The sequence below is a fragment of the Lissotriton helveticus genome, chromosome 1_1, assembly GCF_964261635.1.
Source record: "Lissotriton helveticus chromosome 1_1, aLisHel1.1, whole genome shotgun sequence".
NCBI lineage: Eukaryota > Metazoa > Chordata > Amphibia > Caudata > Salamandridae > Lissotriton > Lissotriton helveticus.
This window is the reverse complement of record NC_136057.1, coordinates 217,704,357-217,719,135: the sequence shown is the minus strand read 5'-3', so window position 1 is coordinate 217,719,135 and position 14,779 is coordinate 217,704,357. Positions and strand designations below refer to the sequence as shown.

General features: G+C 37.1%; 12 non-coding genes across 12 annotated transcripts; all 12 read left to right on the top strand.

Annotated features, from left to right (window-relative positions):
• The first annotated feature begins 901 nt into the window (after window positions 1-901).
• On the top strand, window positions 902-974 carry TRNAK-UUU (transfer RNA lysine (anticodon UUU)). The gene has a single exon. It is a non-coding gene; the product is annotated as a tRNA-Lys (tRNA).
• Window positions 975-1,301: 327 nt separating this feature from the next.
• Window positions 1,302-1,392, top strand: TRNAR-UCU (transfer RNA arginine (anticodon UCU)). The gene is given in 2 exon segments: window positions 1,302-1,338; window positions 1,357-1,392. It is a non-coding gene; the product is annotated as a tRNA-Arg (tRNA).
• A 1,519-nt stretch (window positions 1,393-2,911) lies between these two features.
• On the top strand, window positions 2,912-2,984 carry TRNAK-UUU (transfer RNA lysine (anticodon UUU)). Its single transcript has one exon. It is a non-coding gene; the product is annotated as a tRNA-Lys (tRNA).
• A 327-nt stretch (window positions 2,985-3,311) lies between these two features.
• On the top strand, window positions 3,312-3,402 carry TRNAR-UCU (transfer RNA arginine (anticodon UCU)). Its single transcript is given in 2 exon segments — window positions 3,312-3,348; window positions 3,367-3,402. It is a non-coding gene; the product is annotated as a tRNA-Arg (tRNA).
• Window positions 3,403-5,320: 1,918 nt separating this feature from the next.
• TRNAR-UCU (transfer RNA arginine (anticodon UCU)) lies at window positions 5,321-5,411 on the top strand. Its single transcript is given in 2 exon segments — window positions 5,321-5,357; window positions 5,376-5,411. It is a non-coding gene; the product is annotated as a tRNA-Arg (tRNA).
• Window positions 5,412-6,934: 1,523 nt separating this feature from the next.
• Window positions 6,935-7,007, top strand: TRNAK-UUU (transfer RNA lysine (anticodon UUU)). Its single transcript has one exon. It is a non-coding gene; the product is annotated as a tRNA-Lys (tRNA).
• A 327-nt stretch (window positions 7,008-7,334) lies between these two features.
• TRNAR-UCU (transfer RNA arginine (anticodon UCU)) lies at window positions 7,335-7,425 on the top strand. Its single transcript is given in 2 exon segments — window positions 7,335-7,371; window positions 7,390-7,425. It is a non-coding gene; the product is annotated as a tRNA-Arg (tRNA).
• A 1,519-nt stretch (window positions 7,426-8,944) lies between these two features.
• On the top strand, window positions 8,945-9,017 carry TRNAK-UUU (transfer RNA lysine (anticodon UUU)). Its single transcript has one exon. It is a non-coding gene; the product is annotated as a tRNA-Lys (tRNA).
• A 327-nt stretch (window positions 9,018-9,344) lies between these two features.
• TRNAR-UCU (transfer RNA arginine (anticodon UCU)) lies at window positions 9,345-9,435 on the top strand. Its single transcript is given in 2 exon segments — window positions 9,345-9,381; window positions 9,400-9,435. It is a non-coding gene; the product is annotated as a tRNA-Arg (tRNA).
• Window positions 9,436-10,950: 1,515 nt separating this feature from the next.
• On the top strand, window positions 10,951-11,023 carry TRNAK-UUU (transfer RNA lysine (anticodon UUU)). The gene has a single exon. It is a non-coding gene; the product is annotated as a tRNA-Lys (tRNA).
• A 1,931-nt stretch (window positions 11,024-12,954) lies between these two features.
• Window positions 12,955-13,027, top strand: TRNAK-UUU (transfer RNA lysine (anticodon UUU)). Its single transcript has one exon. It is a non-coding gene; the product is annotated as a tRNA-Lys (tRNA).
• Window positions 13,028-13,354: 327 nt separating this feature from the next.
• TRNAR-UCU (transfer RNA arginine (anticodon UCU)) lies at window positions 13,355-13,445 on the top strand. The gene is given in 2 exon segments: window positions 13,355-13,391; window positions 13,410-13,445. It is a non-coding gene; the product is annotated as a tRNA-Arg (tRNA).
• Window positions 13,446-14,779: the final 1,334 nt, after the last annotated feature.

Below are 14,779 nucleotides of genomic sequence, written 5' to 3'. Positions count from 1 at the left end.
TTACATACCCATCTGTCTTCTACATTCTTTGACAAGGGTTAAGAAGACTTACCCAAACTGTATCATGTAGTTTGTTGATTATCTTTTACCCAATTCAATGTTCAAAATGTAAGGTAGTGTCCGATTAACTTGATAAAGTTGGTCAACAGCTGATAGGTCATCTTTTTATTTGTGAATCTCTGATCACCGTGTTGAATCAGGTCGGATCTCTAGTGCAATGGATAGCGGCTTGGAGTCCTAGACGAATGTAGCAAAAGCATTCAAAGGCTTTGTGTTCAAACACCAGCTGGGTCAATTTTATCCCTCCTCTTATTTTATAACTAATTGAAACAGTAACAAGCAATGCCTGCGTCTGCATCACCAGAAACATTTACCAACATGGCAGTGAAAGAAAGTCTACTTAAACAGAGACTGTTTGCTTTGAAAACATTGCATAATCTATGCCCAAGAGGAAATTCCCAAAGATACTGCTGAAAATGTATGTAATTTAGTAGGTAGTAATACTATTTGGCACTTTATTGATTTCACAATGTCATTTTAGACACATGATTTCTAAGTCAGCCGAAAATGAGATAGTACAAATTTCAGGATTTAAAATGGATTACGTGTGCTGGTGAAATTTCAAATGCTTAACACCTTCAATGCTACAGGAGATTTTCCTCCTGTGCTGAATGATCTGTAAATCCATTGTTCATGACGAGCTCAGCTCGTCATAAGCACACGACAAGTGTACTGCACGAAGAGCTGAGCTCGTCATGAGCATGGAAGGGGTTAAAACATCAATTTGTTATTAAACTCTATAAAATTTGATTGCTAATATATGTAACCATATTAATACATAGAGTGTAGGTCAGTGTACGTCCACATTTGTTTAGCTGATTTTAAGACAGAGTATAGCAGAGCCTGGATAGCTCAGTCGGTAGAGCATCAGACTTTTAATCTGAGGGTCCAGGGTTCAAGTCCCTGTTCAGGCGGTTGCTTCCTTTAAAGAAAAATTACTCTAATTGGATGCTCTTTTTGTGTTCCCCTGCATGACGAATAAGATATTCCATTACTAAAATTGCAAAAACGTCTTTCATGGAGTTGTGAAATGCACATCTGCCTCATATATCATGTGCCATTTGACTAAACTTAAGTCGTACGTAGACTTACCTAAGGTATCATGTAACTTGAGACGGTGAATATAATTTCCCCAATTCAATATTCAAAATAAATCCATGGTTATAGTATCAAATGAACTTTATAAAGCTGATCAACATTATTTCATTTCAGAATATCTCTGCACCTAATCAGAGCGTATTGGCTCTGTGGCGCAATGGATAGCGCATTGGACTTCTAGGTGAATGTAAAAAAGATATTCAAAGGTTGTGGGTTCGAATCCCACCAGAGTCAGTTTTATCCCTATTTATTTCATAACTGTTTAAAAGAGTAATAAACAGTGCATGCATGCTTCTGCTTCACGAAAAAGGGCAGTGAAAGGAAGTCTATTTTAAATAGATACTATTCAAATTACGCAATCTTTGCAGAAGAGGAAATTGGCAGCTGTACTTATGAAAATGTAATTTACTCAGAAGTAAGATTTTGGGCCCTTCCTTAATTTCACAATGTCAATAAAAACATATGACTTCTAAGTCAGCAAAAAAAATGAGATAGTAGCAATTTCAGGACTTACAATAAGGTTAAATTTACTGAAGAGATTTCAAATGCTTGAAGTACCAATTCATTATTATATTCCGCGTATTCAGTACTTAATACCGGCAACCATCTTAAGAAACGTAGTGATAGTTGGGACACTTCCAAATGTTGATAAGGTCATTTTGTGGAGCGACCTCTCCGAGCCTGGATAGCTCAGTCGGGAGAGCATCAGACTTTTAATCTGAGGGCCCAGGGTTCAAGTCCCTGTTCAGGCGGCTTGGTTAAAGAAAAGGTATATCAATTGCATACTCTTTTCAGGATCCAATGAATGGGGAGTCCTATTAGAGATGTTTCAAAAAAGTCTTAATCAAGTCATTACATACCCATCTGTCTTCTACATTCTTTGACAAGGGTTAAGAAGACTTACCCAAACTGTATCATGTAGTTTGTTGATTATCTTTTACCCAATTCAATGTTCAAAATGTAAGGTAGTGTCCGATTAACTTGATAAAGTTGGTCAACAGCTGATAGGTCATCTTTTTATTTGTGAATCTCTGATCACCGTGTTGAATCAGGTCGGATCTCTAGTGCAATGGATAGCGGCTTGGAGTCCTAGACGAATGTAGCAAAAGCATTCAAAGGCTTTGTGTTCAAACACCAGCTGGGTCAATTTTATCCCTCCTCTTATTTTATAACTAATTGAAACAGTAACAAGCAATGCCTGCGTCTGCATCACCAGAAACATTTACCAACATGGCAGTGAAAGAAAGTCTACTTAAACAGAGACTGTTTGCTTTGAAAACATTGCATAATCTATGCCCAAGAGGAAATTCCCAAAGATACTGCTGAAAATGTATGTAATTTAGTAGGTAGTAATACTATTTGGCACTTTATTGATTTCACAATGTCATTTTAGACACATGATTTCTAAGTCAGCCGAAAATGAGATAGTACAAATTTCAGGATTTAAAATGGATTACGTGTGCTGGTGAAATTTCAAATGCTTAACACCTTCAATGCTACAGGAGATTTTCCTCCTGTGCTGAATGATCTGTAAATCCATTGTTCATGACGAGCTCAGCTCGTCATAAGCACACGACAAGTGTACTGCACGAAGAGCTGAGCTCGTCATGAGCATGGAAGGGGTTAAAACATCAATTTGTTATTAAACTCTATAAAATTTGATTGCTAATATATGTAACCATATTAATACATAGAGTGTAGGTCAGTGTACGTCCACATTTGTTTAGCTGATTTTAAGACAGAGTATAGCAGAGCCTGGATAGCTCAGTCGGTAGAGCATCAGACTTTTAATCTGAGGGTCCAGGGTTCAAGTCCCTGTTCAGGCGGTTGCTTCCTTTAAAGAAAAATTACTCTAATTGGATGCTCTTTTTGTGTTCCCCTGCATGACGAATAAGATATTCCATTACTAAAATTGCAAAAACGTCTTTCATGGAGTTGTGAAATGCACATCTGCCTCATATATCATGTGCCATTTGACTAAACTTAAGTCGTACGTAGACTTACCTAAGGTATCATGTAACTTGAGACGGTGAATATAATTTCCCCAATTCAATATTCAAAATAAATCCATGGTTATAGTATCAAATGAACTTTATAAAGCTGATCAACATTATTTCATTTCAGAATATCTCTGCACCTAATCAGAGCGTATTGGCTCTGTGGCGCAATGGATAGCGCATTGGACTTCTAGGTGAATGTAAAAAAGATATTCAAAGGTTGTGGGTTCGAATCCCACCAGAGTCAGTTTTATCCCTATTTATTTCATAACTGTTTAAAAGAGTAATAAACAGTGCATGCATGCTTCTGCTTCACGAAAAAGGGCAGTGAAAGGAAGTCTATTTTAAATAGATACTATTCAAATTACGCAATCTTTGCAGAAGAGGAAATTGGCAGCTGTACTTATGAAAATGTAATTTACTCAGAAGTAAGATTTTGGGCCCTTCCTTAATTTCACAATGTCAATAAAAACATATGACTTCTAAGTCAGCAAAAAAAATGAGATAGTAGCAATTTCAGGACTTACAATAAGGTTAAATTTACTGAAGAGATTTCAAATGCTTGAAGTACCAATTCATTATTATATTCCGCGTATTCAGTACTTAATACCGGCAACCATCTTAAGAAACGTAGTGATAGTTGGGACACTTCCAAATGTTGATAAGGTCATTTTGTGGAGCGACCTCTCCGAGCCTGGATAGCTCAGTCGGGAGAGCATCAGACTTTTAATCTGAGGGCCCAGGGTTCAAGTCCCTGTTCAGGCGGCTTGGTTAAAGAAAAGGTATATCAATTGCATACTCTTTTCAGGATCCAATGAATGGGGAGTCCTATTAGAGATGTTTCAAAAAAGTCTTAATCAAGTCATTACATACCCATCTGTCTTCTACATTCTTTGACAAGGGTTAAGAAGACTTACCCAAACTGTATCATGTAGTTTGTTGATTATCTTTTACCCAATTCAATGTTCAAAATGTAAGGTAGTGTCCGATTAACTTGATAAAGTTGGTCAACAGCTGATAGGTCATCTTTTTATTTGTGAATCTCTGATCACCGTGTTGAATCAGGTCGGATCTCTAGTGCAATGGATAGCGGCTTGGAGTCCTAGACGAATGTAGCAAAAGCATTCAAAGGCTTTGTGTTCAAACACCAGCTGGGTCAATTTTATCCCTCCTCTTATTTTATAACTAATTGAAACAGTAACAAGCAATGCCTGCGTCTGCATCACCAGAAACATTTACCAAAATGGCAGTGAAAGAAAGTCTACTTAAACAGAGACTGTTTGCTTTGAAAACATTGCATAATCTATGCCCAAGAGGAAGTTCCCAAAGAAACTGCTGAAAATGTATGTAATTTAGTAGGTAGTAATAGTATTTGGCACTTTATTGATTTCACAATGTCATTTTAGACACATGATTTCTAAGTCAGCCGAAAATGAGATAGTACAAATTTCAGGATTTAAAATGGATTACGTGTGCTGCTGAAATTTCAAATGCTTAACACCTTCAATGCTACAGGAGATTTTCCTCCTGTGCTGAATGATCTGTAAATCCATTGTTCATGACGAGCTCAGCTCGTCATAAGCACACGACAAGTGTACTGCACGACGAGCTGAGCTCGTCATGAGCATGGAAGGGGTTAAAACATCAATTTGTTATTAAACTCTACAAATTTGATTGCTAATATATGTAACCATATTAATACACAGAGTGTAGGTCAGTGTACGTCCACATTTGTTTAGCTGATTTTAAGACAGAGTATAGCAGAGCCTGGATAGCTCAGTCGGTAGAGCATCAGACTTTTAATCTGAGAGTCCAGGGTTCAAGTCCCTGTTCAGGCGTTTGCTTCCTTTAAAGAAAAATTACTCTAATTGGATGCTCTTTTTGTGTTCCCCTGCATGACGAATAAGATATTCCATTACTAAAATTGCAAAAACGTCTTTCATGGAGTTGTGAAATGCACATCTGCCTCATATATCATGTGCCATTTGACTAAACTTAAGTCGTACGTAGACTTACCTAAGGTATCATGTAACTTGAGACGGTGAATATAATTTCCCCAATTCAATATTCAAAATAAATCCATGGTTATAGTATCAAATGAACTTTATAAAGCTGATCAACATTATTTCATTTCAGAATATCTCTGCACCTCATCAGAGTGTATTGGCTCTGTGGCGCAATGGATAGCGCATTGGACTTCTAGGTGAATGTAAAAAAGATGTTCAAAGGTTGTGGGTTCGAATCCCACCAGAGTCACTTTTATCCCTATTTATTTCATAACTGTTTAAAAGAGTAATAAACAGTGCATGCATGCTTCTGCTTCACCAAAAAGGGCAGTGAAAGGAAGTCTATTTTAAATAGATACTATTCAAGTTACGCAATCTTTGCAGAAGAGGAAATTGGCAGCTGTACTTATGAAAATGTAATTTACTCAGAAGTAAGATTTTGGGCCCTTCCTTAATTTTACAATGTCAATAAAAACATAACATATGAATTCTAAGTCAGCAAAAAAAATGAGATAGTAGCAATTTCAGGACTTACAATAAGGTTAAATTTACTGAAGAGATTTCAAATGCTTGAAGTACCAATTCATTATTATATTCTGCGTATTCAGTACTTAATACCGGCAACCATCTTAAGAAACGTAGTCATAGTTGGGACACTTCCAAATGTTGATAAGGTCATTTTGTGGAGCGCCCTCTCCGAGCCTGGATAGCTCAGTCGGGAGAGCATCAGACTTTTAATCTGAGGGCCCAGGGTTCAAGTCCCTGTTCAGGCGGCTTGGTTAAAGAAAAGGTATATCAATTGCATACTCTTTTCAGGATCCAATGAATGGGGAGTCCTATTAGAGATGTTTCAAAAAAGTCTTAATCAAGTCATTACATACCCATCTGTCTTCTACATTCTTTGACAAGGGTTAAGAAGACTTACCCAAACTGTATCATGTAGTTTGTTGATTATCTTTTACCCAATTCAATGTTCAAAATGTAAGGTAGTGTCCGATTAACTTGATAAAGTTGGTCAACAGCTGATAGGTCATCTTTTTATTTGTGAATCTCTGATCACCGTGTTGAATCAGGTCGGATCTCTAGTGCAATGGATAGCGGCTTGGAGTCCTAGACGAATGTAGCAAAAGCATTCAAAGGCTTTGTGTTCAAACACCAGCTGGGTCAATTTTATCCCTCCTCTTATTTTATAACTAATTGAAACAGTAACAAGCAATGCCTGCGTCTGCATCACCAGAAACATTTACCAAAATGGCAGAGAAAGAAAGTCTACTTAAACAGAGACTGTTTGCTTTGAAAACATTGCATAATCTATGCCCAAGAGGAAATTCCCCAAGATACTGCTGAAAATGTATGTAATTTAGTAGGTAGTAATACTATTTGGCACTTTATTGATTTCACAATGTCATTTTAGACACATGATTTCTAAGTCAGCTGAAAATGAGATAGTACAAATTTCAGGATTTAAAATGGATTACGTGTGCTGGTGAAATTTCAAATGCTTAACACCTTCAATGCTACAGGAGATTTTCCTCCTGTGCTGAATGATCTGTAAATCCATTGTTCATGACGAGCTCAGCTCGTCATAAGCACACGACAAGTGTACTGCACGAAGAGCTGAGCTCGTCATGAGCATGGAAGGGGTTAAAACATCAATTTGTTATTAAACTCTACAAATTTGATTGCTAATATATGTAACCATATTAATACATAGAGTGTAGGTCAGTGTACGTCCACATTTGTTTAGCTGATTTTAAGACAGAGTATAGCAGAGCCTGGATAGCTCAGTCGGTAGAGCATCAGACTTTTAATCTGAGGGTCCAGGGTTCAAGTCCCTGTTCAGGCGGTTGCTTCCTTTAAAGAAAAATTACTCTAATTGGATGCTCTTTTTGTGTTCCCCTGCATGACGAATAAGATATTCCATTACTAAAATTGCAAAAACGTCTTTCATGGAGTTGTGAAATGCACATCTGCCTCATATATCATGTGCCATTTGACTAAACTTAAGTCGTACGTAGACTTACCTAAGGTATCATGTAACTTGAGACGGTGAATATAATTTCCCCAATTCAATATTCAAAATAAATCCATGGTTATAGTATCAAATGAACTTTATAAAGCTGATCAACATTATTTCATTTCAGAATATCTCTGCACCTAATCAGAGCGTATTGGCTCTGTGGCGCAATGGATAGCGCATTGGACTTCTAGGTGAATGTAAAAAAGATATTCAAAGGTTGTGGGTTCGAATCCCACCAGAGTCAGTTTTAGCCCTATTTATTTCATAACTGTTTAAAAGAGTAATAAACAGTGCATGCATGCTTCTGCTTCACGAAAAAGGGCAGTGAAAGGAAGTCTATTTTAAATAGATACTATTCAAATTACGCAATCTTTGCAGAAGAGGAAATTGGCAGCTGTACTTATGAAAATGTAATTTACTCAGAAGTAAGATTTTGGGCCCTTCCTTAATTTTACAATGTCAATAAAAACATATGACTTCTAAGTCAGCAAAAAAAATGAGATAGTAGCAATTTCAGGACTTACAATAAGGTTAAATTTACTGAAGAGATTTCAAATGCTTGAAGTACCAATTCATTATTATATTCCGCGTATTCAGTACTTAATACCGGCAACCATCTTAAGAAACGTAGTGATAGTTGGGACACTTCCAAATGTTGATAAGGTCATTTTGTGGAGCGACCTCTCCGAGCCTGGATAGCTCAGTCGGGAGAGCATCAGACTTTTAATCTGAGGGCCCAGGGTTCAAGTCCCTGTTCAGGCGGCTTGGTTAAAGAAAAGGTATATCAATTGCATACTCTTTTCAGGATCCAATGAATGGGGAGTCCTATTAGAGATGTTTCAAAATAGTCTTAATCAAGTCATTACATACCCATCTGTCTTCTACATTCTTTGACAAGGGTTAAGAAGACTTACCCAAACTGTATCATGTAATTTGACATGTTGATTATCTTTTACCCAATTCAATGTTCAAAATGTAAGGTAGTGTCCGATTAACTTGATAAAGTTGGTCAACAGCTGATAGGTCATCTTTTTATTTGTGAATCTCTGATCACCGTGTTGAATCAGGTCGGATCTCTAGTGCAATGGATAGCGGCTTGGAGTCCTAGACGAATGTAGCAAAAGCATTCAAAGGCTTTGTGTTCAAACACCAGCTGGGTCAATTTTATCCCTCCTCTTATTTTATAACTAATTGAAACAGTAACAAGCAATGCCTGCGTCTGCATCACCAGAAACATTTACCAACATGGCAGTGAAAGAAAGTCTACTTAAACAGAGACTGTTTGCTTTGAAAACATTGCATAATCTATGCCCAAGAGGAAATTCCCAAAGATACTGCTGAAAATGTAATTTAGTAGGTAGTAATAGTATTTGGCACTTTATTGATTTCACAATGTCATTTTAGACACATGATTTCTAAGTCAGCCGAAAATGAGATAGTCCAAATTTCCGGATTTAAAATGGATTACGTGTGCTGCTGAAATTTCAAATGCTTAACACCTTCAATGCTACAGGAGATTTTCCTCCTGTGCTGAATGATCTGTAAATCCATTGTTCATGACGAGCTCAGCTCGTCATAAGCACACGACAAGTGTACTGCACGACAAGCTGAGCTCGTCATGAGCATGGAAGGGGTTAAAACATCAATTTGTTATTAAACTCTACAAATTTGATTGCTAATATATGTAACCATATTAATACACAGAGTGTAGGTCAGTGTACGTCCACATTTGTTTAGCTGATTTTAAGACAGAGTATAGCAGAGCCTGGATAGCTCAGTCGGTAGAGCATCAGACTTTTAATCTGAGGGTCCAGGGTTCAAGTCCCTGTTCAGGCGGGCGCTTCCTTTAAAGAAAAATTACTCTAATTGGATGCTCTTTTTGTGTTCCCCTGCATGACGAATAAGATATTCCATTACTAAAATTGCAAAAACGTCTTTCATGGAGTTGTGAAATGCACATCTGCCTCATATATCATGTGCCATTTGACTAAACTTAAGTCGTACGTAGATTTACCTAAGGTATCATGTAACTTGAGACGGTGAATATAATTTCCCCAATTCAATATTCAAAATAAATCCATGGTTATAGTATCAAATGAACTTTATAAAGCTGATCAACATTATTTCATTTCAGAATATCTCTGCACCTCATCAGAGCGTATTGGCTCTGTGGCGCAATGGATAGCGCATTGGACTTCTAGGTGAATGTAAAAAAGATATTCAAAGGTTGTGGGTTCGAATCCCACCAGAGTCAGTTTTATCCCTATTTATTTCATAACTGTTTAAAAGAGTAATAAACAGTGCATGCATGCTTCTGCTTCACCAAAAAGGGCAGTGAAAGGAAGTCTATTTTAAATAGATACTATTCAAGTTACGCAATCTTTGCAGAAGAGGAAATTGGCAGCTGTACTTATGAAAATGTAATTTACTCAGAAGTAAGATTTTGGGCCCTTCCTTAATTTTACAATGTCAATAAAAACATATGAATTCTAAGTCAGCAAAAAAAATTGAGATAGTAGCAATTTCAGGACTTACAATAAGGTTAAATTTACTGAAGAGATTTCAAATGCTTGAAGTACCAATTCATTATTATATTCCGCGTATTCAGTACTTAATACCGGCAACCATCTTAAGAAACGTAGTGATAGTTGGGACACTTCCAAATGTTGATAAGGTCATTTTGTGGAGCGACCTCTCCGAGCCTGGATAGCTCAGTCGGGAGAGCATCAGACTTTTAATCTGAGGGCCCAGGGTTCAAGTCCCTGTTCAGGCGGCTTGGTTAAAGAAAAGGTATATCAATTGCATACTCTTTTCAGGATCCAATGAATGGGGAGTCCTATTAGAGATGTTTCAAAAAAGTCTTAATCAAGTCATTACATACCCATCTGTCTTCTACATTCTTTGACAAGGGTTAAGAAGACTTACCCAAACTGTATCATGTAGTTTGTTGATTAACTTTTACCCAATTCAATGTTCAAAATGTAAGGTAGTGTCCGATTAACTTGATAAAGTTGGTCAACAGCTGATAGGTCATCTTTTTATTTGTGAATCTCTGATCACCGTGTTGAATCAGGTCGGATCTCTAGTGCAATGGATAGCGGCTTGGAGTCCTAGACGAATGTAGCAAAAGCATTCAAAGGCTTTGTGTTCAAACACCAGCTGGGTCAATTGTATCCCTCCTCTTATTTTATAACTAATTGAAACAGTAACAAGCAATGCCTGCATCTGCATCACCAGAAACATTTACCAACATGGCAGTGAAAGAAAGTCTACTTAAACAGAGACTGTTTGCTTTGAAAACATTGCATAATCTATGCCCAAGAGGAAATTCCCAAAGATACTGCTGAAAATGTAATTTAGTAGGTAGTAATAGTATTTGGCACTTTATTGATTTCACAATGTCATTTTAGACACATGATTTCTAAGTCAGCCGAAAATGAGATAGTACAAATTTCAGGATTTAAAATGGATTATGTGTGCTGCTGAAATTTCAAATGCTTAACACCTTCAATGCTACAGGAGATTTTCCTCCTGTGCTGAATGATCTGTAAATCCATTGTTCATGACGAGCTCAGCTCGTCATAAGCACACGACAAGTGTACTGCACGACGAGCTGAGCTCGTCATGAGCATGGAAGGGGTTAAAACATCAATTTGTTATTAAACTCTACAAATTTGATTGCTAATATATGTAACCATATTAATACACAGAGTGTAGGTCAGTGTACGTCCACATTTGTTTAGCTGATTTTAAGACAGAGTATAGCAGAGCCTGGATAGCTCAGTCGGTAGAGCATCAGACTTTTAATCTGAGGGTCCAGGGTTCAAGTCCCTGTTCAGGCGGGTGCTTCCTTTAAAGAAAAATTACTCTAATTGGATGCTCTTTTTGTGTTCCCCTGCATGACGAATAAGATATTCCATTACTAAAATTGCAAAAATGTCTTTCATGGAGTTGTGAAATGCACATCTGCCTCATATATCATGTGCCATTTGACTAAACTTAAGTCGTACGTAGATTTACCTAAGGTATCATGTAACTTGAGACGGTGAATATAATTTCCCCAATTCAATATTCAAAATAAATCCATGGTTATAGTATCAAATGAACTTTATAAAGCTGATCAACATTATTTCATTTCAGAATATCTCTGCACCTCATCAGAGCGTATTGGCTCTGTGGCGCAATGGATAGCGCATTGGACTTCTAGGTGAATGTAAAAAAGATATTCAAAGGTTGTGGGTTCGAATCCCACCAGTCAGTTTTATCCCTATTTATTTCATAACTGTTTAAAAGAGTAATAAACAGTGCATGCATGCTTCTGCTTCACCAAAAAGGGCAGTGAAAGGAAGTCTATTTTAAATAGATACTATTCAAGTTACGCAATCTTTGCAGAAGAGGAAATTGGCAGCTGTACTTATGAAAATGTAATTTACTCAGAAGTAAGATTTTGGGCCCTTCCTTAATTTTACAATGTCAATAAAAACATATGAATTCTAAGTCAGCAAAAAAAATTGAGATAGTAGCAATTTCAGGACTTACAATAAGGTTAAATTTACTGAAGAGATTTCAAATGCTTGAAGTACCAATTCATTATTATATTCCGCGTATTCAGTACTTAATACCGGCAACCATCTTAAGAAACGTAGTGATAGTTGGGACACTTCCAAATGTTGATAAGGTCATTTTGTGGAGCGACCTCTCCGAGCCTGGATAGCTCAGTCGGGAGAGCATCAGACTTTTAATCTGAGGGCCCAGGGTTCAAGTCCCTGTTCAGGCGGCTTGGTTAAAGAAAAGGTATATCAATTGCATACTCTTTTCAGGATCCAATGAATGGGGAGTCCTATTAGAGATGTTTCAAAAAAGTCTTAATCAAGTCATTACATACCCATCTGTCTTCTACATTCTTTGACAAGGGTTAAGAAGACTTACCCAAACTGTATCATGTAGTTTGTTGATTAACTTTTACCCAATTCAATGTTCAAAATGTAAGGTAGTGTCCGATTAACTTGATAAAGTTGGTCAACAGCTGATAGGTCATCTTTTTATTTGTGAATCTCTGATCACCGTGTTGAATCAGGTCGGATCTCTAGTGCAATGGATAGCGGCTTGGAGTCCTAGACGAATGTAGCAAAAGCATTCAAAGGCTTTGTGTTCAAACACCAGCTGGGTCAATTTTATCCCTCCTCTTATTTTATAACTAATTGAAACAGTAACAAGCAATGCCTGCGTCTGCATCACCAGAAACATTTACCAACATGGCAGTGAAAGAAAGTCTACTTAAACAGAGACTGTTTGCTTTGAAAACATTGCATAATCTATGCCCAAGAGGAAATTCCCAAAGATACTGCTGAAAATGTAATTTAGTAGGTAGTAATAGTATTTGGCACTTTATTGATTTCACAATGTCATTTTAGACACATGATTTCTAAGTCAGCCGAAAATGAGATAGTCCAAATTTCAGGATTTAAAATGGATTACGTGTGCTGCTGAAATTTCAAATGCTTAACACCTTCAATGCTACAGGAGATTTTCCTCCTGTGCTGAATGATCTGTAAATCCATTGTTCATGACGAGCTCAGCTCGTCATAAGCACACGACAAGTGTACTGCACGACGAGCTGAGCTCGTCATGAGCATGGAAGGGGTTAAAACATCAATTTGTTATTAAACTCTACAAATTTGATTGCTAATATATGTAACCATATTAATACACAGAGTGTAGGTCAGTGTACGTCCACATTTGTTTAGCTGATTTTAAGACAGAGTATAGCAGAGCCTGGATAGCTCAGTCGGTAGAGCATCAGACTTTTAATCTGAGGGTCCAGGGTTCAAGTCCCTGTTCAGGCGGGTGCTTCCTTTAAAGAAAAATTACTCTAATTGGATGCTCTTTTTGTGTTCCCCTGCATGACGAATAAGATATTCCATTACTAAAATTGCAAAAACGTCTTTCATGGAGTTGTGAAATGCACATCTGCCTCATATATCATGTGCCATTTGACTAAACTTAAGTCGTACGTAGATTTACCTAAGGTATCATGTAACTTGAGACGGTGAATATAATTTCCCCAATTCAATATTCAAAATAAATCCATGGTTATAGTATCAAATGAACTTTATAAAGCTGATCAACATTATTTTATTTCAGAATATCTCTGCACCTCATCAGAGCGTATTGGCTCTGTGGCGCAATGGATAGCGCATTGGACTTCTAGGTGAATGTAAAAAATATATTCAAAGGTTGTGGGTTCGAATCCCACCAGAGTCAGTTTTATCCCTATTTATTTCATAACTGTTTAAAAGAGTAATAAACAGTGCATGCATGCTTCTGCTTAACCAAAAAGGGCAGTGAAAGGAAGTCTATTTTAAATAGATACTATTCAAGTTACGCAATCTTTGCAGAAGAGGAAATTGGCAGCTGTACTTATGAAAATGTAATTTACTCAGAAGTAAGATTTTGGGCTCTTCCTTAATTTTACAATGTCAATAAAAACATATGAATTCTAAGTCAGCAAAAAAAATTGAGATAGTAGCAATTTCAGGACTTACAATAAGGTTAAATTTACTGAAGAGATTTCAAATGCTTGAAGTACCAATTCATTATTATATTCCGCGTATTCAGTACTTAATACCGGCAACCATCTTAAGAAACGTAGTGATAGTTGGGACACTTCCAAATGTTGATAAGGTCATTTTGTGGAGTGACCTCTCCGAGCCTGGATAGCTCAGTCGGGAAAGCATCAGACTTTTAATCTGAGGGCCCAGGGTTCAAGTCCCTGTTCAGGCGGCTTGGTTAAAGAAAAGGTATATCAATTGCATACTCTTTTCAGGATCCAATGAATGGGGAGTCCTATTAGAGATGTTTCAAAAAAGTCTTAATCAAGTCATTACATACCCATCTGTCTTCTACATTCTTTGACAAGGGTTAAGAAGACTTACCCAAACTGTATCATGTAGTTTGTTGATTATCTTTTACCCAATTCAATGTTCAAAATGTAAGGTAGTGTCCGATTAACTTGATAAAGTTGGTCAACAGCTGATAGGTCATCTTTTTATTTGTGAATCTCTGATCACCGTGTTGAATCAGGTCGGATCTCTAGTGCAATGGATAGCGGCTTGGAGTCCTAGACGAATGTAGCAAAAGCATTCAAAGGCTTTGTGTTCAAACACCAGCTGGGTCAATTTTATCCCTCCTCTTATTTTATAACTAATTGAAACAGTAACAAGCAATGCCTGCGTCTGCATCACCAGAGACATTTACCAAAATGGCAGTGAAAGAAAGTCTACTTAAACAGAGACTGTTTGCTTTGAAAACATTGCATAATCTATGCCCAAGAGGAAGTTCCCAAAGAAACTGCTGAAAATGTATGTAATTTAGTAGGTAGTAATAGTATTTGGCACTTTATTGATTTCACAAGGTCATTTTAGACACATGATTTCTAAGTCAGCCGAAAATGAGATAGTCCAAATTTCAGGATTTAAAATGGATTACGTGTGCTGCTGAAATTTCAAATGCTTAACACCTTCAATGCTACAGGAGATTTTCCTCCTGTGCTGAATGATCTGTAAATCCATTGTTCATGACGAGCTCAGCTCGTCATA